This window comes from Bidens hawaiensis, unplaced genomic scaffold, assembly GCF_021521415.1.
Source record: "Bidens hawaiensis isolate Kalapana, Puna unplaced genomic scaffold, B.hawaiensis_p1.1 tig00052359_1, whole genome shotgun sequence".
Taxonomy (NCBI): domain Eukaryota; kingdom Viridiplantae; phylum Streptophyta; class Magnoliopsida; order Asterales; family Asteraceae; genus Bidens; species Bidens hawaiensis.
This window is the reverse complement of record NW_027499411.1, coordinates 67,087-93,538: the sequence shown is the minus strand read 5'-3', so window position 1 is coordinate 93,538 and position 26,452 is coordinate 67,087. Positions and strand designations below refer to the sequence as shown.

General features: G+C 34.2%; 1 pseudogene; it reads left to right on the top strand.

Annotated features, from left to right (window-relative positions):
- On the top strand, window positions 1-25,746 carry LOC143599568 (epidermis-specific secreted glycoprotein EP1-like; annotated as a pseudogene).
- Window positions 25,747-26,452: the final 706 nt, after the last annotated feature.

Here is a 26,452-nt window from a genome sequence, read left to right as displayed (position 1 = left end):
ATGGAAAGAGTAATAGAAATTGAATTTCGTTGAGCCACCACATTTTACAAATGGTTTTACAAAACCTCAATATGTTTTTTCTTATAAAAAATACAAACTAAATTCAGCCTTCCTTCCACCAACGAGCCGTTACTATATCTATTATCAGAAAAATATTCGATACAGATGGAGACCTGGTCCTGGCAGATGGAAACCTGGTCCTGACAGATGCTGACGCATGCGTTGTCTGGCAAACGAATTCCGCCAACAGGGTATTATCAGTCTTCAAGTGCTTCCAACTGGTAACATGGTTCTTTATGACGGTAAGGGTAATTACTTATGGCAAAGCTTTGATTCCCCAACTGATACTCTCTTTGTAGGTCAAACACTCATAACTGTCGGTCCGAATAAGCTCGTGAGTTGGCTTTCTGAAGCGAGTAATGTCGATGGACTATATAGTTTGGTGATGGAGTCCAAAGGGCTATCCTTGCATTACCAAAGTCCCAACTCGCGTCGAATAATGCTTTACTGGACGTCTAGCTAGTGGTTCACTATTGACCAAGGAAGTTTGGTCAACTTAACTCTTACGTCGTTGCCAGACATCGAACAGAGTTTTCTATATTACTTAACGTTCAATAATTTTACCACAACGTCATCTTCAAATTGCAACATGGCGTTTTCACGGTACAATAATAAGTTATCGTGACTTCGATTAGAGATAGATGGAAACCTTATATTCTACATCTATAACGCTAATATGCGAGTTGTGGCATGCTACATCCTGACCAAATCAGCAGAACATGCCGGGGTGCGACTACGATTGCTCAAATGCACACGAAACTAATAAAGTGACAATATTTAAACAACTCATTCATTTCGTTCAATATCAAATAACAACACAACTTGTTCATACAAATAAAACAAAATACAAGGAAAATAAATAGTTCAAATCTTCAACCAATCAATTATCGAACCTATAGCATTACATAAAATATATTTTGTCAACACGTATGTTGGTGAGCAACTCCACAATTTTGTATGTATAATATGAGGCAAAATTACATAACTCATATGTGAAACGTAAATAAATTCGACAATTGAGGTATATAAATCATAAGTAAATGAGGCTCATTTCTAATAGATAAAACTACCAAATTACAAGGAGGAACATATGATCATACTTAAAAAGGATGGGGATTAGGCCAACCAACAAAAGCAATAAACATGTAGCAATTAATCATATAAGACATATAACGTACACAAAATCGGGCAATTATTCTAAGTAATACATAACTAGAGTTTGTGGTTTTAGAATTTAAGTCTTAAATCGTTTTTGTTTAAGAAAGTATGCAAGCTACCCCCAAAGTATAGAAGAGAAAACGGGGATTGAATACTCATTTGGATAAGGTGACGTCGATGAAGAAAAAAATCTTAGAATAAATCCCTAAGTAAGTGAGCCCGACGGTTCGGTTTAACGTGCGTGTCCTAGAATGAAAGTCATTGAGTTAATATTGAGTCTTTGAGAATGAAATATAAATGGTATAATAATTCATAATAACATGGCTTGTGTTTTCAGGATTTTAAGTTATATTTTACAAAATGCGGTTAAATAAAGTAAGGATAAAATGAAATGAGATTTATATGAAACCGGGTCTTTGATGTTTAGTTTTACTCAACTTTTGTTAAGTTTTACATAGGGGAGTTGGTTTAGTGAAAGTGTGCATGATCCCGCTAAAGTAAGAAATCAAGATCCGACTTTTAACGGTTTGTTCGGTTTAGTCGGTTTGGGACTTGATAAAGTACCAAATCCAAATTACTATAATATTAAAATATATGAATTACTTTAATAAAATCGGTAACTTAAACAAGTTTGAAAATTTTTATCAATTAAAGTCCCAAACTCGAGTTTAAGTGAGTGTTTGTTGTAAATCGACCTAATCTTGGTATAAGACCAAGTTTCGTTCCAATAAACCATAATCATAAGAAAAATAAATAATACAAAATTAAACATAAGCTAAGAAATTAGGATGATTTTTGGTGGTTTGAACGGTGACTAGCTCGTTAAAACGAGAAGTTCGATTTTACTCAGTTTTATCCGAACCTTGATTCAAGCCAAGATTTGTTTTAACACTTCCATATCAACCATATAAGAACTAAATTATAAAGAAAACTCAGATCTAAAGTGTTTCATGTAACTCGGTTGCTCAAACGTTAATTAAAGTGTTTAAACGAGTGTTCAGTTTTGGTTCGGTCCTTGACTCGGTATGAGACTAAGGATGGTTACCACATGTTCAAAATCATAGAACTAAAATAAAGTAAAATTTCCAGATTCAAACTCAAATGGAAGGTTAAACAAGTAAACTTTCCCGAAAACGACCAAACGGCCAAGAATGCATAAATACGTGTTTAAATGTCCAAAAACCTTTAACAACGATGGAAATGGGTTTCTTGAGATAAAATAACTTAGAACAACTGGAATATCAAACACATTTACCCGAAATGGATTGAAAAACAAGACTCGGTTCCGTTGACCTTTAAGTCAAACTTAAGCAAAACTAGCTAGAACAACTTGCAAGTTCAAAAATTTGGGACAAGAAGGTTAAGAGGAACATGTGAAATGGATGAGATTAAGGGGTTACAAAAACTTAATAACATAAAACACCAACTTTTATTTATCTCAGAATATTTAATTTGGTTACAAAAACAGGGTCGGGTTAAGATAAAACAAATACAATATCAAACCGAAAAATGACGAATTTCACGTGGCATGGGAGTTGGTGTACATGTTTCTCGAATGGGATTCAATGAAAGCCAAGTGCCAATTACCCGGAACATGTGGGAACTTTGGGTTATGTGAGGATAGTTAGTGTTTGGCGTGCCTGACACCAAATAGGTTAAATGGTTGGAGCAAAGATTGTGATGTGAAAAAGGTGACGCCTTGCAAGGGATTTATATACAAGGGATTTATATATATTTAGCCTTATATTAACGTTCATTAATCATTTTTCTTAATCTACATCATTATTCATCATTAGGGCTGCATTTTTACTCGAAACCTAACCCAAAATAACTCGTACCCGAATCCGAACTAAGCCGACCCGAAAAACCCGAACCTGAGAAAAGACTAACTCGAACCCGAACTGAAGTAGTTCGGGTTGATTCTCGGGTTTGATTTATAAGTTTCGGGTCAACCCGAATAAACTAATATTGAAATTAAATATATTTTTAGGTATAATAGGCTTAACGTTAGTCACTCAAGTTATTAGAATCTGAGCCTAATCAACTGTTGTAATTCCAACTATTATCGATTGATTGTTTATTGTTAATTTATGTTTTCCATTTATTACCGATAGCACCCATAATCGAATAACCAAATCACGCCTGATTGAAGACGATTATGGTTCGACTTAGTTACTTAGTTTTACTCTTCTTTTGAATTGTATTATGACTTTATCAATTTATGTTGGTTTATTATTTGATTATTTGTGTTACGAGCAAAGAAGAAAATATTGTTTAATTTTTGCATGGAAGTTTTTAATTTTTTTTTGGTTTCATTTTCTAGGATACTCAAAACCGGATTAACCTAACCCGAAAAAACTCGAACCCGAATTATCCGAACCCGAAAAACCTATGAGAGATTTGTGTTGGGTTTCGGATTAAGATTTTAAACTTTGAAATCCGAAACCCGAAAAACCCAACCCGAAAACCCAGAAACCCGAAAAACGAACCCGAAGAATACCCCTATTTATCATTGGACTTAAACCTCAACCTCAACCTCAACAGGAAAAATAATACTATGTAGACCTTCATACTAGTAGACTAAAAGTCATTTAGTTTAAACTATTTTTTTTCTCAACCACTCTTAAATTTGTCTGATAAAAATACATAGTTCACTAACTTTTTTTAATAATTTTTTTATAAGATGTCAATTCAAAGTCCTTTAAGTTTTCAATTTAGATTACATTTGATATTATTTTATTGTTATTATCATTAATATTGTTATAATTGACTATTATTATTTGTTATATAAGTAATAGTATTAATGATATCATTCAATTATTATAATAATTATAGCAATTTGTTTGTTGTTATTATTATTATTATTATTATTATTTTTCTACTACTACTATGTGGTTCTATATATTAGTAATGCCGACTTGGTAGGTGTGGGCGTGTAGCAGGTGACCGTTTACTTGGACTAAAATAATATTTGCTCTTTACGTTTGCTTGAAATCTTGAACAAAAGTTATCCAATCAAGCCGTCGGTCACGCTTATACAAGACGGTACAAAAAAAGGTTTACATGAATTCTGGAATTTACACATAGTAACTTTATATTTGTTTTAGTGCAAAAAAAATAAAAATAAAAAAAAATAAAAACATTTAACTAATATGGAAAGAAATATTGCATTCATCGGGTATACGCCAAAATAAAACTAACAACATTTCTTTAACAAAAATTTTAAATATAATTATTATAACAAGCGTTATAGATTATTTGGTTCTCCATCAAAATAATGTCCCTTTATGAGATCTTAGCCAGGACCGTTACACCCACCAACACAAACTCCGCCTATAAGTTCACAAAAAAAAAAAAAAAACCTCTTGGACTGAAGAAACAATAATCTTTCTTGCAGTATCTTTGATCCCACCTTGCATCCAGCAACATCCCTTAACAGATAATTGGAATTAACAAAATGTTAGATGAAATACAAAATATAACATCCCAAAAAATAAATAAATAAAATATCCAACCAGATGAAATGATGGCAATTAACATGAATAGAACTAAAGTATTTTGTGTATTTCTCATTCTTTCTTTCTATGGGTTTCTCTCTACTACAAACTAAATACATGAACTTGTATATAGACACACACAAACTTATAAAAGATATATTACTTTTCTAGATCATTAATTAAAGTGTAATCTTTTTTATTCTTACATTATATAAATGCTATACATTTGATATCTTTACTCTTTAATTAATGTGTAATACTAACATTAATTAATGTGTAATACCAACATCGTTATTAAACACCTGAGTTTAAGATGGGAGGTCTTGAGTTCATATTCCACATATGACAATAATTTAAAGAATTTCACAGTTAAAAAAAAGTTTATTTTAGTAATGCAACAAATATTTAAATTGTTTTAAAAATATATTACAAGATATCTGTTTGCAATTTTGACATTTGGTGCTTTCTTTCTTTAGAAAATTTTTTACCTGCCAACGAATTCTTTAAATGGTATACTGGCTAAATTTATTTGAAAGACAAACATTTTCATTATTTTTAAATTATATTACAAGATATTTGTTTACAATTTTAACATCTGATGCTTTCTTTCTTTGAGAATTTTTTTTAATGTTAACAAATCCTTCAAATGAACTATTGGTTAAATTTATTTGAAAAAAAAATTAATCAGAGAGATGGGCATATTTAATTTATTTTCTTTTACGGTACGATTAAATTAATTATCATTTAAATTAATTACTTTATATGTATGGTTTGGTAATCTTCATCAAATTTTTTTAGCTTTAGCTTACTCTCCATCATAATATATAAATATTCACACTCAAATCGGCATCATCTTCCCACCAGCAAGCCATTACTCTTCATCTATTATCAAACAAGTTGCCATATTAAAGCCACTTTATGTTTCCCTTTAACCCTGCAAGTCTCCTATTCATTGTATATTTATTTATTAATTTTTTACATATTATCCTTGACTCCGCAGCCACCCCACACCAATAAACATTTAAATAATCTCACCAAGTGAGGCGGCTACACCATCCCAATTCCCATCTATAAATGCCACATCTTTCATGCTTACAAAACACATCAAAAGGCTACACCAAGTGAACCACATCAACTTTCCTCACAATAGTCTTCTCTTTACAACTATTAATTTCCTCCATTTCAGCAGTTGTGCCTGCTACACAAACTATTACCAAGGCGATTTCGGTGACTACATCGTCGAATACGATCCAAATTATCGTACTCTACCCGCTTTTAGCAACCCATTCCAGCTTTGCTTCTACAACACAACCCCTAATGCATATACTTTAGCTCTACGCATGGGCAAGGTTCGATCCGAATCCCTCATGCGTTGGGTTTGGGAAGCCAACCGTGGGAACCCGGTTCGTGAAAACGCCACTAACATTTTTGGTACAGACGGAAACCTAGTCCTGGTGGACGCCGACGGACGCGTTGTTTGGCAAACGAACACCGCCAACAAATGCGCGGTCGTTTTTCAAGTGCTTCCAACTGGTAACATGGTTCTTCAAGTCTTATAGATACCCCACATTAATAGCAAGTCTTGTAGATACCTCTCTTATCTCGTACAACAACGAGGTGGAGTGATATTCCTAGCAATACCGCTCCGTACAACAACGAGGAGTGATATTCCCTAGCAATGCCGCTTAACCACATCACTCATCCCGTTGCATATCGCGTGCACTTGCACCACCCTTATCACGAATTCATGAGATTATATCAATTAGGTACTTGATTATCTATTAGTTTAAACACTAAAACACACGAGAATAAGTGATGCATGTTTTTGGTTCAAGTTTTTTTTATTGCTAATCTCATCTAATATTCGATACTGATAGGAATTTTGTTGTTAGTAAGAGTTTGTATTTTTGAAAAACGCTTGGTAAAAAATATGTTTTCGAACCAATAATAGTTGCAACGTAAAAGTTTATGACAATAGAAAAATATGTTTTAAAACCATTGATAATTGATGAAAGAATTAATCTTATTTCATTACTAGAAAATCGGATAGTTGTCCAACAAAAAAATTATTATTATACGTATTCTAACATGTTTAACAAAATACAGCACAAATGACCAGGCAACCAAATATGAACGTTGAAACGATATTATGTCTTAGTGACGACTAGAGCTTGTGGATCATCGGATTGATCGTACAAGCCACCGAGTTCACAAAAGTAGAGTTGGTCCCTAAAAATTTATAAAATTGAGAAACAAGGTAAAAAATGAATATCATGCATATTTGTATAATTAATGTTTTGCTTAGGATAATAAACAAACAAACACGATTAAACTGAGCAAACTTATTTTAAATATTGTAATCAATATGGAAATTTTTTATTTAATTTAAATGTTCGTAATCATTTAATTACTTGGTTAAAGTAAAACAAACTAATAAAGAATTATGCAATAGTATATTTCAGGGGTGTCTGCTTTCAATATTTTATGTGAAATATCTACAAAAAGGATCCATGAGATAAGGAGTTGACCGTCAAAGATCCCAGCAAAACAAGTTGCCTGTCGATTGAAATAATTGTTAGCAGCACGTAACGCGTCAGTTGCCATCTACGACCACCACTTTAACCGACCACGCTTGATTTTTACCTTTTATATACTTTTAAAATGGATCATCTTAAGATCTACTAAACTGATTAAATTAGGCTATCTTAAATTAGTCAGCGACTCAAAACAGAAATTATCATAAAACTTTTAGCTTAAAAAAGTTAAAATATATAAAGATAAACTACGGCCATGGGCTCAATACAAAAACCCTAAATATTATAAATTAAGGGTTAGATCTGCTACAAATAAAATTAACCTATTAAACATACAAATATATAGAATAAGGAGGTGTTTATTTGGTTTTTTTTTTCCAGAAAAGCTCTTCCAAAGTTCTTTTGTCTGTGCCGCACAGACCATGCGCGGACGTTTAGATCTGCAGTTTGTTTGTTTTTTGGAAGACCTTTCATTAAAAAAAGGTATGCACGCCTTGTTTTTGAAACGGACATTGACCATGTGCTTCTAACTTCAAAGATCTTTTAACCTCTTCTAAGACCTAAGACCTGGAACATATTCATCTGTTTATTTTCTTCAAACCCTATCTCTTTCACCACTCTCTCCACCGTCACTCCTCCGCCCTTCCCCCTGCTTTGGCCACTCCTTCCACCGACCACCCTACACCTGTGTGGTCACCCCATGCCTAACACCGGCCATCCTACACCTCTGTCGGCCACCCCTGCCTACCGTCAGCCGCCCTACACCTCCGTCAACCACCCCACAATTCCCGGTATGTTAAATTGATGTTTATAGAAATTGATTTGTTAAATGTTTGTAGAAATTGATATGTTATATTATTATTAGTTTTTAGGAATTGCTTTGTTGATTTATTATTAGTTTTTAGAAGTTTATTTGTTGTATTAATATTAGTTTGTTTTTTTTTTATATGCAGAAATTGTTTTGTTGAATTATTATTTGTTTTTTTTTCAATTATTAGTTTTCATAATTGTTTATTATTAGTTTTTCTGTAGAAATTGATTTGTTGAATTGTTATTAGCTTTTTTGTTCAATTAGCAGTATGCAGACGTCATTAAAAAAAATCTTCTTCTTTCAGACTGCAAATGTTTGGTCCACATCTTCTGTTACAGATGCCTATAGATGTGATCGATCGATTGCAGATATTTTACCTTTAAAAAAACAAATAACACCTAATTATAGTTTTAACTAGAGTACTTATGTTATAAAAAATTAAATAGTGTAATAATTCTTACTCTATTTCAAAAGTTATAGTGTAATAATAATTACTCTAGTTATTTATACACTTTTCATAATAAAAGTCATTTGTATTTGATCAAAACACTATATATAAATACTCCCCGCTGTTAGAACGGTTGACAATCAGACGCTTAGACTTGAAAATAATAATAAAAAAAATACAAAAGAAAGGCACAACAATAATAAAAAGACTAGCTTTGATCTCGATTCTTGACTTGTAGGTCCTAAAGTTTTGCCAAAAATTCCATCCTACATTCAGGGTCTTCAAATTAGGCGACTGTGGGGTTGAATTTGATAAGACCGACTTGTAAAACTATTGATCTTAAGAAAATATCACCAAATTTGTTAGGGTTACACGATTGTAGTTCACCGGTCATGGTTTCTAGGATGATAAACACGATCTGCTAGAGATAATTCAACAACCAACGACCGTAGTTATGTATCTTAATGCTAGCAGGCAGTGATTTGTTGGATCCGTACATCTAAACAAGAAAAAGAAAGCCATGCCGGTGATCTTATTGGGTAGAAGTCTCTTAAATCTATAGATCAAGAGATGAGATCCGAAGATCTAAAAGTAAAAACTTATTTAATCAAACGGTAGTTTGAGATCGGTTGCCATGGATTGTGGTCTTGGGTGCGGCTAAAACATCGATAAGATAATTAAAATTAAAAAGAAAAGGAAGCAAGAACTGTTGTTTTTTAGTGGGTATATATTTTCATTTTACTATTTAACTTGATTTTCAAGCTATAAATTTTTAAAAACGATTTGATCACTACGACATGTTAGGCAAGTGCACCCATTGTTGGTGTAGTATAACGACGGTAAGATACCAAAATCGTCCAAAGACACAAGGGCTTTTAGTATCATGATGCGGCCAATGTCTTGTAAAAGAGGGCCTTTTAATGGTTTTATATTTAATAATCATAAAATAAAGAAAATAAAAAAATAAGTGTTTGAAAGACAATCAAAAATAATAATAATAATAATAATAATAATAATAATAAATTACTTGGGTTTGATTTCTCCTTAATGACACAATTAACCCCTTAAATTCAAATGTCTAAATTATCATTATACAAAAGTTGAAATGGCCTTATTAACGTTATCAAATCATACCCCTCTCAAAAAAGTTGCTACGATCATTCGTCACATGACAACCACCTAAAATCTTTCTACGAAGCGAGCGTGTATGTATGTGTTAATGCAAAAGGTGAGAGGCCCCAGTTATGGGCATCACACTCCTCGACACGTTGGAAAGTTGTGTTGGAATATCGTATACCCGAGACACATAATTAGGTTAATGTGGCTAGGTGTGTTTGATCCAAGTCGGGTCATACCCAATAACGAGTTAGACACACACCAATTATGTATTTGTTAAGATAAGATCTATAAGACAAATACAGAACACGACACATTCAGAAAATCGGGTTTCTGAATACTTACTTGAAAGTGTTAAATAAATTAATTGGTTAATTTATTTATTCAAATAATTATTATTGGAATGATTATTTAACTATATGTTCTTTTGTAAAATGGTTTATAAAAGATGGGGTGTTTATATATTTTATAAAGTATAAAATAAATAAAAAAAAATATATATATAATTTTGAGGCCGGTTCTGGGTGGGCCCCACACCCCAAAGTTTTGGTCAAAAATCTTGTCATGGATATGGTAGAGATGGAGTGATCCTTACTTAACCAAGACCTAACCAAAGATACGATCTTAATATATATATAGTATGAAAAGGACTTTCAAGAGATATATATAAAAAACACAAGTCTTTCTTTCTTTCTTGGTTCTAGCTTACGGCCAAGATCAAAAGGAGGCTCGGGTCTCGGTTTTTCGTGTTCAAGCTCCCTAACATAGCTCGGTGTGTGTTGGAGGCTCGGGGTATATTCTGTTTGAGGATTTTCCCTTTGAAAGTCTAGCATCAACATCATCATCTTCTTCAACATCAACTACATCTCTTAAAGGTTTAAGAATGTAAGTTTTACAAGCTTTGATAGTTTAGTTTTTCCGTATCATTTGATCCTTGCTTCGGGTTTCTAATAAATAGATTATTGGTAATCTTATGACATGAATAAACTAGGTTGTTCATGAACATATCTTATATATACTTGTAATATATACATATATAAACACATGGATACATATGTTTAGTTTGTAAATATCACGCTTCCGCCTTTATTGTGACTAGTTAAATGGTTAACTAAGTTTAAAATATCCATAGAAACCCAACAAATGGCATCAAGAGCCGGGATACGGGAAACTAACCTTCGGGTTTTCGGTTTTATATTTTCCCCTTGAAAGATTTTATACAAAAAAATTAACATGCATGATTTTTTGTATTTAATCTTGTTATATTTTTTTGGCTTTGTTCAAAAAAAAAAAATATAAAAAAATAAAACCGAGTGAAATGGGCCGAAGCCCATTTTGGATGAATGGGCCGAAGCCCATAATACCTTTCATTGGGCCGAAGCCCATGTGTTTTGGACATGTGGGCCGAAGCCCATAATCAAATTATTGGGTTGGACTAGGCCCGATAAGGTCAAGGGGTTTTGGAACGGGTTCCTAAGACATAACGGGTTATGTTTAATATTTATTAAAACTAGACCGAGCCTAGACCAAAATGGATGTTTGTGGTTGATAATTGTAATTAATTATTCAAGTTTCGGTTTGTAATAATTAATTAGGGGCAGTTTTGTAATTATTTATTCATATGGGTATGTAATAAATAGATTGTTTGTAATAATTTTATTTTATAGAAAAATGTATTAGGACATTTGTTTTGTAAAATTAAAGAAGATTGCAAAATTGGAAGTTTGGGCCTTATTGGGCCGGGTATGGTGATAATGGGTCTCACAAGCCCATTAAGGGGATTCAAGCCCAAAAGGACCTAAGCCCACCTATTGAGCCCAAATGGAAGCTTCTGGAAGCTAAGGCCCAAGTTCAAGCCCAATGGATCACAACGGGGTTGAAGAAGATGCTCGAAGCATTTGGATGCGGGATCGAGTGGGAGCTACAACATCCATGTGTCATGTGTCCCTTAGGATCGGACCTAAGACACACACTTGTTTCGGCTAACAAGTGTGGTCTAACTTAGCGGCTCGTGTCTAGTATAATTGTGTATGCTTGTTAATTGATTGTTTGATTATGTGGTTGTTAGATATTAGGATATCAACTTCGTCACATAGAATTAATTAACAAAGCATAAAACGGGTTCTAATAATTATCGGTAATCACGTGACACGTAGTTTAATAAAATGGATTTATTAACTAGCCGTCTCACGCCCATAATAAAATGGTTTTATTATAAATTAGAATTTTTGAAAATGGTTTCAAAATTATCATGTTACTAAATGCATGTTAGAACATGATTTAAAGTTTTACAACTAGAATTATTAAAACTAAAAATCCCTTTTAAAATTAAGGATAACAAGTTAAACACTATCCTTTTGTATAACGCTTAACATATTAGTAAGCTCTTAGTGGGAAAAAGGTCACCTAACCGCGTAGAGTAAATTAATATGTTGAGGTAATATTGGCATATAAATGGGAAAAAGGTCACCTAACCGTTTGTATGTTGATATTACAAGTTGATACAAGTAGGACGACTTAAATTAGAACCATGTGAAGAGGGTCACCAAAACATGGGGTCTAATAGGTGTTGATGGGATTAACATGCCGACACGAAATATGATTTCGAACCGGTCCCATAAACTCTAGAAGTTGCAAAAGGGTTTGCAATTGTTATGAATAACTACCTTGATAAACCGACAATGGGAAAAAGGTCACCTAACCGGAGTCGTGTTTATCGTTGGATTCTAGATTTTAATTATTAATTATATTTGGTATATATAAAAGGGTATTAATAATTAAAAAGGTAAAACACTAAAATGAACTTAATTAAAATTCTGCAGATGGCCGCACACGTCGACGACAACATAATCCCTAACGTCCAAAATGTATCTCTCCGATCTATTCTCGCTAAAGACCGTCTTAACCACAATAACTTTTCGGATTGGTTCCGAAATTTAAGGATTGTTCTAAAACAAGAAAAATTATATCATGTTTTGGAAACACCTATCCCCAATGAACCGGAAGAGGGAAGTGAGGTCGAATATATGAATTGGGTCCAACACACGGAAGATTCCATTCAAGTGTCATGCCTCATGTTGGCGACTATGGTTCCCGAAATCCAAAAGGATTTCGAAAACCATAATGCGTACGACATGATTACTCAACTTAAGGAAATGTTCCTTAAGCAATCAAGAGTTGAAAGGTTCGAAACGGTTCGAGCCTTGCATGCATGTAGAATGGATGATAATCAACCAGTTTCAACTTATGTACTTAAGATGAAAAGTTACATTGATCGCCTCGCCAAGCTCAATTGTCCCATCTCAAAAGAGTTAGCAACGGATTTGATCCTTAACTCTTTGTCGAAAAGGTTCGACACTTTCGTGTTAAATTATAACATGAACGGGTGGGACAAAAACATTGGAGAACTTCACTCAATGCTTAAAACAGCCGAGGCGAGCATGGGTAAAAGGGTTTTACCCGTGTTTGCGATCAATGAAGGTAGATCCAAGAATCGATCTCAACCCAATCCTAAGGCTAAGGTAGCAAAAAAAAAGGGTCTTCCTGTGCATCTTAAGGGTAAGGGCAAATCACCGGTTATGGCAAAGAAACAAAAGGTTGTGGAACCGAGGGGTCATAAGGATGATCCTTGTTTTGGTTGTGGGGAGACCGGACATTGGAAACGCAATTGCCCGGTCTACCTAAAAGAGCTAAGAGACAAGAGGAATGCGGGGCATGCCTCGGGTAATGTCTTTATGATTAATATTGAGCTAAATCTTATTTCTTCTAACACATGGGTATTGGATACCGGATGTGGAACTCATATTTGCAATTGGTTGCAGGGGTTCAAAAGGAATGAAGACTTAAAGAAGGGCGAAATGAGTCTTTTCATGGGCAACGGTGCAAGGGTGCACGTGGTCGCTAGAGGAGACTTCACTTTATCGCTTCCAAGTGGTTTGGAAGTTGTTTTGAGAAATGTTTTGTATGCTCCTAGTTTGACTAGGAACATTATTTCCGTGCACCTTCTTAGACAATGTAACTTTGACTTTAAATTTGTAAAATCAGAAATGCATGTATCATCTAATGGTATCTTTTATTTTAAAGCTGTACCAAACAACGGTATTTATAAATTGGTTCATGACAATACCTCAAATAGCTCATTATATCAAACTTCCACTAAAAGACTCAAAAAGGATTTGAGTGATTCCTACATTTGGCATTGTCGTCTTGGACACATAAACAAGAATCGTGTAAATACTCTCCAAAAGAATGGTCTTTTGAAAACAAATGAGTTAGGTTCGTTTGATGAGTGTGAATCTTGTATTCAAGGCAAGATGACCAAAGAACCTTTTAAAGGTACAAATGAAAGGGCCAAGGACTTGTTAGGTATCATACATACGGATGTATGCGGACCTCTCAAGCCCACTAGTAGGAATAGTGAAAGGTACTTCATTACCTTTACCGACGATTTTAGTTGATATGGGTATGTGTATCTAATGAAACACAAACATGAAGCCTTTGAAATGTTCAAGGAATTTCAAAATGAAGTACAAAATCAGCTCGATCCGAACAATCAAGGTACTCCGCTCCGATAGAGGAGGCGAATACCTAAGTGATGCTTTTCAAAGTCATCTTAGAGATTGTGGAATTGTTTCACAGCTCACTCCTCCTGGTACTCCTCAACATAACGGAGTATTCGAGAGGAGGAATCGAACACTGTTGAACATGGTTCGATCAATGATGGCACGAAGCTCACTACCACCATCATTTTGGGGATATGCGCTACTTACAGCGGCTCGTATTTTGAATATGGCCCCGACCAAAAAGGTGGATCGAATACCCTATGAAGTGTGGCATGGAAAGGTTCCATCCTTTTCATATTTAAGGGTATGGGATGCATAGTTTGTGTTAAACGTGACACCCCAAATAAGCTTGAGGCTCGATCCATCAGGTGTATCTTCATAGGATACCCAAAGGATGATATAGGATATATATTCTATGATCCTAGTGAAAAAAAAGTGTTTATTTCACGCAAAGGATACTTCTTAGAAACTAGGTTCCTTATGGAAGGACCTAGTGAAAAAAGAGTGGAACTTGAAGAGGTTCAAGAATCACTGGATGATACACAGTTGGTCGATACTAGTTTTCAACACGAGGATGTTGAAGGTGATCAAATGGTTGATCATACACACGTTGCTCGCAGATCTAGTAGGATTAGTCAACCTCCCGAGAGATATGGATTTCTCGTGGATGGTTGCTACTTGGTCGATTCGGATGAACCGATCTCCTACAAAGATGCTATGTCACAACCTGATTGTGAAAAATGGCTTGAAGCCATGAGCGCCGAGATGCAATCCATGCACGATAACCAAGTTTGGGAATTGGTTGATCGTCCACTTAACTCCAAACTGGTTGGATGTAAGTGGGTCTTCAAGAAGAAGACCGATATGCATGGAAATCTAGATACTTACAAAGCACGACTTGTAGCGAAAGGTTTCACACAAACTCAAGGGATTGATTATGATGAAACCTTCTCGCCGGTCGCGATGCTTAAATCGATCAGGATATTATTTGCCATTGCAGCCCATTTTGGTTATGAGATATGGCAGATGGATGTCAAGACCGCTTTTCTTAATGGATATCTTGAGGAAGATGTCCATATGGTTCAGCCTGAAGGTTTTGTCGATCCATCTAATCCTGACAAAGTATGTAAGTTAAGGAAATCAATCTACGGGTTAAAACAAACATCACGGATGTGGAATCATCGTTTTAATGAAGAAATCAAAGCGTTTGGTTTCGTCCAAAACGGTGATGAGGCGTGTGTGTATAAATGGGCTAGTGGGAGTATAGTCATGTTCCTTATTTTGTATGTCGATGATATACTTTTATTTGGAAATGATATACCAAGTATGGAAAGCGTTAAAGCGTGGTTAAGTAGTCGTTTCTCAATTAAGGATCTTGGAGAAGCGACATATATCTTGGGAATAAAGGTCTATAGGGATAGACAAAGGAAATTGATCGGACTCAATCAAAGTGCATACATTGATAAAATCCTGAAAAGGTTCAGGATGGAAAACTCTAAGAAAGGTTTGGTACCTATTCCTAGAGGAACCGTGTTAAGCTCATCCCAAAGTCCTAGCTCTAAGGAAGAGCAGGATAGGATGAAGCATGTTCCTTATGCTTCGGCAATAGGATCTATTATGTATGCAATGATGTGCACTAGACCGGACGTCTCGTATGCTTTAAGCATAACGAGTAGATACCAGCACAACCCAGGTGACAGTCATTGGATGGCTGTCAAGAATATATTAAAATACCTTAGAAGGACTAAGGATATGTTTTTAATATATGGGTCTGGTGAGGAGGAACTCGTCGTAAAGGGTTACGTGGATGCGAGTTTCCAAACTGACCGAGATGATTCTCGGTCACAGTCGGGATATGTCTTCATTTTGAATGGAGGCGCTGTCTCTTGGAAGAGTTCGAAGCAGGATGTTGTCGCGTTATCCACTACAGAATCTGAGTACATCGCCGCTTCAATGGCAGCCCAAGAGGCTGCATGGATGAAAAAATTCATCATGGATCTAGGGATTATCTCTACCATTCAGGAGCCCCTAGAGATATTCTGTGACAATGAGGGTGCTATTGCACAGATCAAGGAGCCTCGTGCTCATCAGAAAACGAGGCACATTGAGCGCAGATTCAACTACATAAGGGATGAAGTTGAAAAGAGAAAGATATGTATTCATAAAGTTCATACCGATCAAAATATTGCGGACCCACTCACGAAGCTCCTCGATAGGCCAAAGCATGAGGGTCATGTTTGTGCATTAGGACTTCGGTATTCTAGTGAGTGGATTTAATCTGTATTTAGTGTTTGTATAAGAACGAATGTAATGGGTATCTCATGAAAATTAATTATGTTTTAATTATTCAATGAGTTATGTTCTATATTTGCATGTTTAATCCATGAATGACTTATGTTGTTCTAAACGTCCGTAGTCGATCATACTTGTGGGAACAAGTATGAAGTTAAGACTATTATGAACCCGGATTGGTTGATATTCATGTGATGAATATAGGGCATAGGTTTGCCACCAAGGTTCATAGATATTTGTGGGATACAAATATTGGACATGATCCGCTCTCAAGGATCACTGCATGGAGTTAGTGCAACTGATCATAAGTAATCCTTGAGTAAAGGCGAGTATCATTGTGTCCTTTGACCTGAGATGCATATTGGATCTGGTTTTTCATCAAGTCTGATATCTTGACTCTCTTCTTTGTTATTTCGATAACACGATGACGTGTAAGAAAGAGCTCAGATATCATATGAGATGTCAACGAGGATGTATGCAGTCAAGATGGGATTTGTTCCTCTTATGTGTTGAGAGTTTAGATGTCTAAGGCCTGTTAAGTTAAATCATTGAGAGAATGATCACTCTGTGTCTCTTCGATTTGACAGGACATCTAGTAACAAAGGGATATAATGATAAGACTTACCTATATCATATCAAGTATGGACTTGAAGGGGATGATGTTATTGAATGGCACTTAGTCAAACACACTAGGGATGGTGACCTGTTGTTAGGCGGTATTCACCATTAGCATTAACTTCCTATGAGTCTCGTGCAAGTGGGAGATTGTTGGAATATCGTATACCCGAGACACATAATTAGGTTAATGTGGCTAGGTGTGTTTGATCCAAGTCGGGTCATACCCAATAACGAGTTAGACACACACCAATTATGTATTTGTTAAGATAAGATCTATAAGACAAATACAGAACACGACACATTCAGAAAATCGGGTTTCTGAATACTTACTTGAAAGTGTTAAATAAATTAATTGGTTAATTTATTTATTCAAATAATTATTATTGGAATGATTATTTAACTATATGTTCTTTTGTAAAATGGTTTATAAAAGATGGGGTGTTTATATATTTTATAAAGTATAAAATAAATAAAAAAAAATATATATATAATTTTGAGGCCGGTTCTGGGTGGGCCCCACACCCCAAAGTTTTGGTCAAAAATCTTGTCATGGATATGGTAGAGATGGAGTGATCCTTACTTAACCAAGACCTAACCAAAGATACGATCTTAATATATATATAGTATGAAAAGGACTTTCAAGAGATATATATAAAAAACACAAGTCTTTCTTTCTTTCTTGGTTCTAGCTTACGGCCAAGATCAAAAGGAGGCTCGGGTCTCGGTTTTTCGTGTTCAAGCTCCCTAACATAGCTCGGTGTGTGTTGGAGGCTCGGGGTATATTCTGTTTGAGGATTTTCCCTTTGAAAGTCTAGCATCAACATCATCATCTTCTTCAACATCAACTACATCTCTTAAAGGTTTAAGAATGTAAGTTTTACAAGCTTTGATAGTTTAGTTTTTCCGTATCATTTGATCCTTGCTTCGGGTTTCTAATAAATAGATTATTGGTAATCTTATGACATGAATAAACTAGGTTGTTCATGAACATATCTTATATATACTTGTAATATATACATATATAAACACATGGATACATATGTTTAGTTTGTAAATATCACGCTTCCGCCTTTATTGTGACTAGTTAAATGGTTAACTAAGTTTAAAATATCCATAGAAACCCAACAAGTTGCACAATCATTATTATCATATGACACTTGTCGCAATGTTGGAATTATAATATCAAAAGAAAATCCTCCACGAAGGGTTTAGACCACTAACTACTATGAACCTCTTGACTTGGTTCCATACCCTTAAGATTGTTGCGATGAACTAAAACAAGTCCTTGCGTAATGAGTATAACACCTCTCCACGCAAGTCAATAACTTTCAAAACCTAAAATCCGACCCATAACTTCTAACCCCTTCTAAGCAATTACATGTTTTAAAGTACATAGACATATACAACATGAATTTTTAGATAAACAAACACAAGTAATTAATTTATGTGTTTTGGAGAATCCACTATATATCAAGTGTCACACCCCAATCTAAGGCGAAAATGTCGGGGCGTGATCTGATTGCTCACAGCTCGAAGATACTATCATATATAAAATGTGACAATATCTAATTAATTATTTTATTTAAATAATGCACACATTATCCAATTATAACAAACAATTTACAAATATGAATATAAGCTCAAATAATGTTTATCTTGATTATATCTTAAGGTCTTGTCTACGTGTTCAAACTTCAATCTTCACTACAAGCAACATGCATATGCGTATAAAATGGAGTTTTGTCAACATAAAGTTGAGTGAAAATATCACCAGTTTTGACACAACAATATAAATAAGCATGACGTGATAAGTGTGATAAATAAAATCAAACCATAAACAAGTATGTAGACCGCTGCCAAGCGAATCGGGCATTGGTCATCAGCAGGAACACCCGCTATGCGATTGATTGAATAGTAATCCCAATATGCGATTGATTGAATGGTAACACAAGTAAGCAAGTAGCACGTACGTTTCATTAAATCACTCACAATAACACGTATGCATTTGTTTGAATATATATATATATATAGTATGAAATACGGATACGTACGCATATGTCCCCAAAATGTTTCAAAAATCTGTAAAATAGGGGAATAATAAACTCACCTTAGATTAACGACAAACGAATATAAATACGAATAAGCGAGCTAACGAATAAGTGAGTCGTCCACTACACGTCAAATGTTATGAACAATTCAGAATATGAGATTTTAGGATATGATAATATGAGTAAAACGAACTCGTGGCCGCTGGAATCAATCCAAACGGACGTTTAGAACTCATGTTATGTTATATTTAAGATTTAAGCGAGCTGGTACTGACCAGAATTCGAACAGCGAGTCGGAAGTCGGGTTTTGGTCAGTAGCCTTAAAATTACGTTATGAGAATAAAAGTCTTCTGGACCGAATGTTGAATCCGAACAGAAGTATGAGAAAACAGATAGTCAAATTACTTGACTATTTTGCCGTTTATCGAGTTTTAAAGCGATTGACCAGTCAACACCCTTCAACCACCCAAATTGATTGAAGGTTATTGACTAGGGAATGTATATGAACAATTTCTATGTTTACAACTTACCTAGAAAGTGAAAGAATCAAGAGAAACGAAGAGTCACATGTCTGCAAAGTCAACCGTTTCATGAGTGTATCTTCAACAATAATGCAAAAAACGAAGAAGATTGGTGATGAACAGATGGAGGACGGCTAGAGTAGGTGATTTAGGGTTTAGGGATGATTTGTGGTAGAGAATATATGATATGTTTATATAGGATTCACTAAAACAAACTAAATATGGTAACTTACTTGTTTTAGAACCAAATGGGCCTTTAATGATCAAATCAACATTATAACCAGTAAATTTCGTTCTTTGTCAAGGGTTAATGATTATGGACATGTATCTAAGCTATATTAGTCTTCTTGGGTCTTAAAACACTTGATATGTCCTAAAATAAGCGATTTCGGGCCAGAAATGAACTAGGAAGGAAGTTCGGAGCTTGAAATCTGTACAATACATCCACGGCGGGGCGCAGTGAGCCTAGGCCACCCAACGCGCAGCGCTCCGGCCAAGGGAGGGCATGTTTTGGTTTTTGAAATTATTAGTCCCAGTACTTTGTATAAAATCCATTTCTTGTTTATTTTAAAGTTTAAGCATAACACAAACAACTTAAAGAACTTAAAGGGTATTAATTGTAAATATAAATCTTTATTACTTAGATTTGTTTAATTTAATTACTCTCAAAGATCCGAAAATGCATCCGGATTGGATTTTATATAAACGAATATGGGTTTGAAAAATCTGAAATGTTACAGTCTCCCATACTTTAGGGAATTTCGTCCTGAAATTAAGGAAAACCAAAACATCATTGTTTTGAAAACAATTTAAGCTTTTAAGAAAAATACCATTACATAGAACTTATAATAACCGAAGCAACGCTTCAAATGACAATCCGATAAGGGCACTTATATATAGGATGTACCAGCGGCGTATCCACCATGTCCTTATCATCTCATCATTCGTTCCGTTACCCAAGCTACTTAGGTTCTAAATCATGACACACAATTTTACGTGTTATGATTTCCATCCGAGGACTCGGATAATAATGTTCGCGACCATAATTTAATCTTATCGTCGGATGGTCCGCATAATTCGTTTCATCATGTGGGTTATAAAATATTTAAAACCATTATTTTGAAGGAAACAAACATTTTGATTATTTAAATGTAAATTTAGAAGGTAATTAATAAATATTCATGTTTGATTAATAAAATAAGATAAATTCTAAAATATGTTTTGCTTATGAAGAAAACAAATTTTGTGAAATAAATGTTATCTATGAATCGTGATAATCGAGACTAAGGAAATTGAGGTATAGGTATAAGATTCGAATAAGTCTACCTTGATGAAAGGAATTTTATTCAGGGGATGAATACGCAAAAATTTAATTTATAACAATCTTAAAATAGTTAATAGCATGCGGAGTCCTTAAAGATCGTATTTTTTAGGAATGAAGTTCTTAAGATCGAGAGTATAAGTTTAAACATAGTTAACGAAATTTCGATGAGTCGAGTTTGGTTAAACTTATGAGGTTGAAGAGAAGTTAATATAAAGTTATAGCTTTTCAAGTTTTTGATTTCGAGATGAGATTAATTTGATTAAGATATTCTAAAATACTATAATAGTTAGTAATTAATAATTTAAATATTAATGATAATGCGAAAATATATGTATTTGAATAAATCGTTAATAGAATAAATTGGGAAGTGATATTCTTGAAACACCGAGATAGTCATATTCCAATTAAATCTTTAAAAATTAGATAAAATATAAAGTAGGTAAGTGAAGATATTAAATTAGATTAAATTGGAAATTCATGAATTTTTCCTTTTTTCACAAAATCGTTATAAATATTAAGAAATAAGTAAATTGAGTTATCGATGATTTATAATGGAAATTCAAGTAAATAACAAAATTTTAAATTAATTGTGATACTACAAATAAGATGTGAATTATCATAATAAAATAAGATAAACGCGAGGCTAGAAATGCATGAACCACCATGATTATTCTAACTCTACGAATTTATCATTTAAAACGTTCAAAAGTTTTCAAGGTGTATTAAAATTAAAGTAAGGGTTGATGTATTTACGAACCAACGTTTTGTTAACGAACTTAATCAATAAATCAAGTGAGTGTTGTATTGCATAGAATACAACACTATTGCACATATTTGATACACGCTATTGTATATATGCAATAAAAGACTAATACACACATCGAATATGTGTAATACAACATTAACGCACATGTGCACTAGGGATGGTGAAATTCGGTACGGGTACCGAAAACGGTACTGATTTGGTACCGTCGGTACCAAATCGGTGCCAAAGTTTTGAGTTTCAGTATCGGGACCGGTATTTCCCGAATTTTTTACCTTTGGTACCGGTACCGAACTGAAGATTTCGGTACCGGTACCGGTACCAAAAATTTGTGATTTTCGGGACCGGGACCGGTCGGTACCGATCTCATCCCTAATGTTCACCACATCGACTTTTATTTTATTATTATTATTTTTCCATATAATACAACACTACTACACATATACAATACACAAATATTAAATATATGTAATTAAACACTATTAAACTCAAAATACATAGTAATACACATGTGTAATATAACGGTATCCAGCAATAATAAGTATGTGCATTACAGCGGGTTTTTTTTTATTTTTTTTTTATTTTTTTCCCATCATTCTTATATGTTGTTTGTACGGTGACTAGCTCGTTAAAACGAGAAGTTCGATTTTACGTGGTTTTTATCCGAAACTTGGTTCAAGCCAAGGTTTGTTCTAACACTTCCATATCAACCATATAAGAACTAAATTAAAAAGAAAAACTCAGAACTAAAGTGTTTCATGCAACTCGGTTGCTCAAACGTTAATTAAAGTGCTTAAACGAATGTTCGGTTTTGGTTCGGTATTTGATGCGGCATTCGTCAATTTTCGATTTGTATTTGTATTTGTTAACCCGACCCGTTGGGTCGTTTCGAAGTATTATCATTATTATCTATCATTAATAAAGTATTCCCGACGTTATGTTCAATGTTTGTTCATTTATTACTACGTTTGAATTGTTTATGAAATCCTGAGTCTTATTGATAATCGAGTTAAATGCATAATTATCCCTAAATCTTAAGTATAAATTGTAAATCTTATGATCCTTAAAGTTCAAGGGTTGAACGGTAAACAAAATTATTAAATCCATTTGATAACACTTAATAACTCGAGGACCATTTATGTAATTTATATTTTAGAATCTGGTTCTAGAGGGACCAAAGTTGTAAAATTCAATTCAAAAATATAATAAAATAATCACCTAACCCTACCCCGCCCCTTTTCCCGTTTTTCCGGCCATCGTCGCCGGTGGCGGCGTCAGAACTTCCAAATGACCTCCAAACCTCAATCTTTGACCCGTATTTTTAGTTTAACGCGTTATGTCGTCATTAACCATCGATAACTAACAAATCAATTATGTTATAACAACCAAAACGCGGTGTTTAATGTCCGTGAAACCCACCGGATTTTTTGTTAATCAAATTAATACATTGAATGCGCATACGCTCCACCAACTTGTATAAATAGGGACCTAAGCTTCATTACAACTCCCTCACACCTCTCCTTCTATCTAAATCTCTTTGTTTTTGGCTGTAATATCTAAATCGTCCACTGGTTAATTTCATTGCTTCGTAAACATCAGACCCGGGTTCGAAACCCGGGTTAAGCTTTTATTTTAATTTAGAACTGCTTTATTATTATTATTAATTAAAATCATTATTATTATTATTATTTTTATTTAGAACTGCTCAATTGGTTAACCCCTTGACCCCACAACCCTTAGACCCGGGTTCAAAACCCCGGGTCACCCCTTTATTTTTTAATACTTATTTTAATTAAACCTTTTATATTAATTCATTTTAAACCCTTTTAAAATCATAATTTAATCATAAAAACGTTTTTTAATTAAATAAAAATTAGGTAAATTAACTATAAAATATATCTCACCATTTCACGCCTAAAAACCGAGTTTCTCGCTTTCGTAAACCGTAACTAAAAATCGTTTAATAATCGCAAAGTAAATTTTAATTTTCTAAAAATTGTTTCACCAAAACAATAATTATATTTTCAACTTATAAACGCTAGTTTAAGTATTTTGGAAGTTCAAACTTCATATCCTTGCTGTTAAAACGCTTATATCATATAATTAACCGACTTTCCGTTAAAACATAAATAACAATATTATAAAAAAAATAATATAAAATAATTCCTTGCAAGTTATACAATAAAACAACCCCGTACGATTATCGATTAAGTCTCGTTTTACTCAATTTAGTTAGTGCGGATCGCTTGTTTCGGCTTTCGTGTCGCGTTCGGTTGTTTGCCATTTTTCAGCGCTTTCGAGTTCTCCTTTTTGCTTCAATTCCTAAGGTGAGTTTTTCACAACCCCTTTTAAACGTTTTATTGTTTTGGGGTAGCATATGTATCCATTATAAAAATCCAAGTATTATTATTTTAATTACAAAACTACAATTTGTATATGGACTTGTGTGTTATTTGAATTACTTGCTCGAACTTTACTTGCACGTGGTGGTAGCCTCATTAAGTATGATCATACGCTCCCCTTTGCACTCTGGTCCATTGCACCGAGTGGAAAAGGGCCTCATTATCCGAGTATGTTGGTTGCTACCAATTGGAAAGGACCTTACTTGTGCGATTACCCGAGTACGTTGGTTGTCACCAACTGGAAAGGACTTACTTGCTCGTTTATCACATGTCTATGAATTATTGTATTGTTTTTATGTACGTATTTAAACTGTAGAAACTCACCAGCTATATTTATAGCTGACCTTTATTTTATACATATGTTACAGGTATCGTGATTAGGGGATGAAGCATTGGAAGACACTTAGATTTACTTAGGGTATTTAAATAAAAGAACTATTGTTATGATCATGTTTTGGTTTGAACTTGTATAATTACTTTTGAACTTGTGTTATTTGGCTTATTTAATGAATTAATATTTTTATTATCACAAAATAGTGTCACGTGTGTTTGAACAATCTGTACGTCACACTCGGGCGTTTTCGCTTAAGCCGGGGTGTTACATTTGACTCGGTATGAGACCGAGGATGGCTACAACATGTTTAAAACCATAGAACTAAAATAAAGTAAATTTTCCAGATCCAAACTCAAATAGAAGGTTAAACAAGAAAACTTTCCTGAAAATGACCAAACGGCCTAAAATGCATAAATACGTGTATAAATATTCAAAAATCTTTAACAATTATGAAAATGGTTTTCTTGAGATAAAATAACTTAGAACAAATGAAATATCAAAACATTTACCCGAAATGGATTGAAAAACAAGACTCGGTTCCGTTGACTTTTTAAGTCAAACTTAAGTAAAACTAGCTAGAACAACTTGCAAGTTCAAAAATTTGGGGCAAGAAGGTGAAGAGGAGCATGTGAAATGGATGATACTGAGGGGGGTATTTATGAGGAAGGATTAGGGTTTGACACAAGGTAGCACGAATATGTCCGATGAATAAACCGGTGCACTTTGATTGTTTTGTTTAAATGGTTTTTGAATTAAACAAATTGTTTCCATAGATAAAAACATGTTTGGAGGGTTCTACAGTAATTATAGGTTGAGTTTTGGTCTGTTTGGATGGCTAAAACACAAGTTCAGGCCTTAAACGAGCTTAAGCGAACAAAATCAGCAAACAGTCTGCACCTGTACGACGATCGCGCTACACGACCAGCTTTAAGAGGCTCACGTCGAATAGGATTCAATGAAAGCCAAGTGCCAATTACCAGGAATATGTGGGAACTTTGGGTTATGTGAGGATAGTTATTGTGTGGCGTGCTTGACACCAAATAGGTTAAGTGGTTGGAGCAAAGACTGTGATGTGAAAAAGGTGACGTCTTGCAAAGCTAGTGACTTTGGGTACAACAAGCTTCAATGGGTTAACCATTTTATGATCAAATACACGAGGGGAGATGGTACGACGAAACAAAGAGATTGCGAGAGAAAATGCACGAAGGATTGCTAGTGCATGAGATACTTCTATCACACGGATGAACCAAAAACATGAACCAAAAATTTATAGAAGAATTTTATTGTTCTGTAACTCATTCGTTCACATTTCTCACGCACTCCCACTGGTTCACATATGAGTCGCTCATTCGAACAAAAGTGTTGTTACAGTTACAGGTTATAAATATTTTTACCGTATTCTCTCTCATCATGGTCTTGCAGAACCTACAATCCACCATCCACAACAGAAAAAATGTTCAAATATCTTCAATAAGAATTGAAATAAAAGACAAAATAACAAAGTTATACCTCATAAGCCTCTATTATCTCATTTGGTGAAGGGTTGTATTTATTTGCCAACTGAAGAGCATATAGTGAAAATAATATAAGAAATCCAATGCCCAAATCGGAATCTGGCAAAGGCTTCTTTCCTGCATTTCTCTCAAATCAGTTGTTGTATTAACGGCTATGGACGTAGAGGTTGAGTAGAGTTGATGATGTCGATCATACCACGAGAGAGAATTTTAATGTTGGTTATGAGTGGGTCCTATATATATGGTTTTTATTAAATTAATTCCACCAGCCGTTCTAATTTGGGAGATGAACTCGAGCCAAGTGAGGCTCGTCTTAAAGTTTTCCTCAAAATATTTAAAAATAAGTAAAAACATATTGAAGGCGAACCTTTGCTATAACACCCAAACGTCTGTTGGCCATATTGTTTAGTTAAAACAACAGGGTGCCAATTTACTATTTGCCCTTTTGAT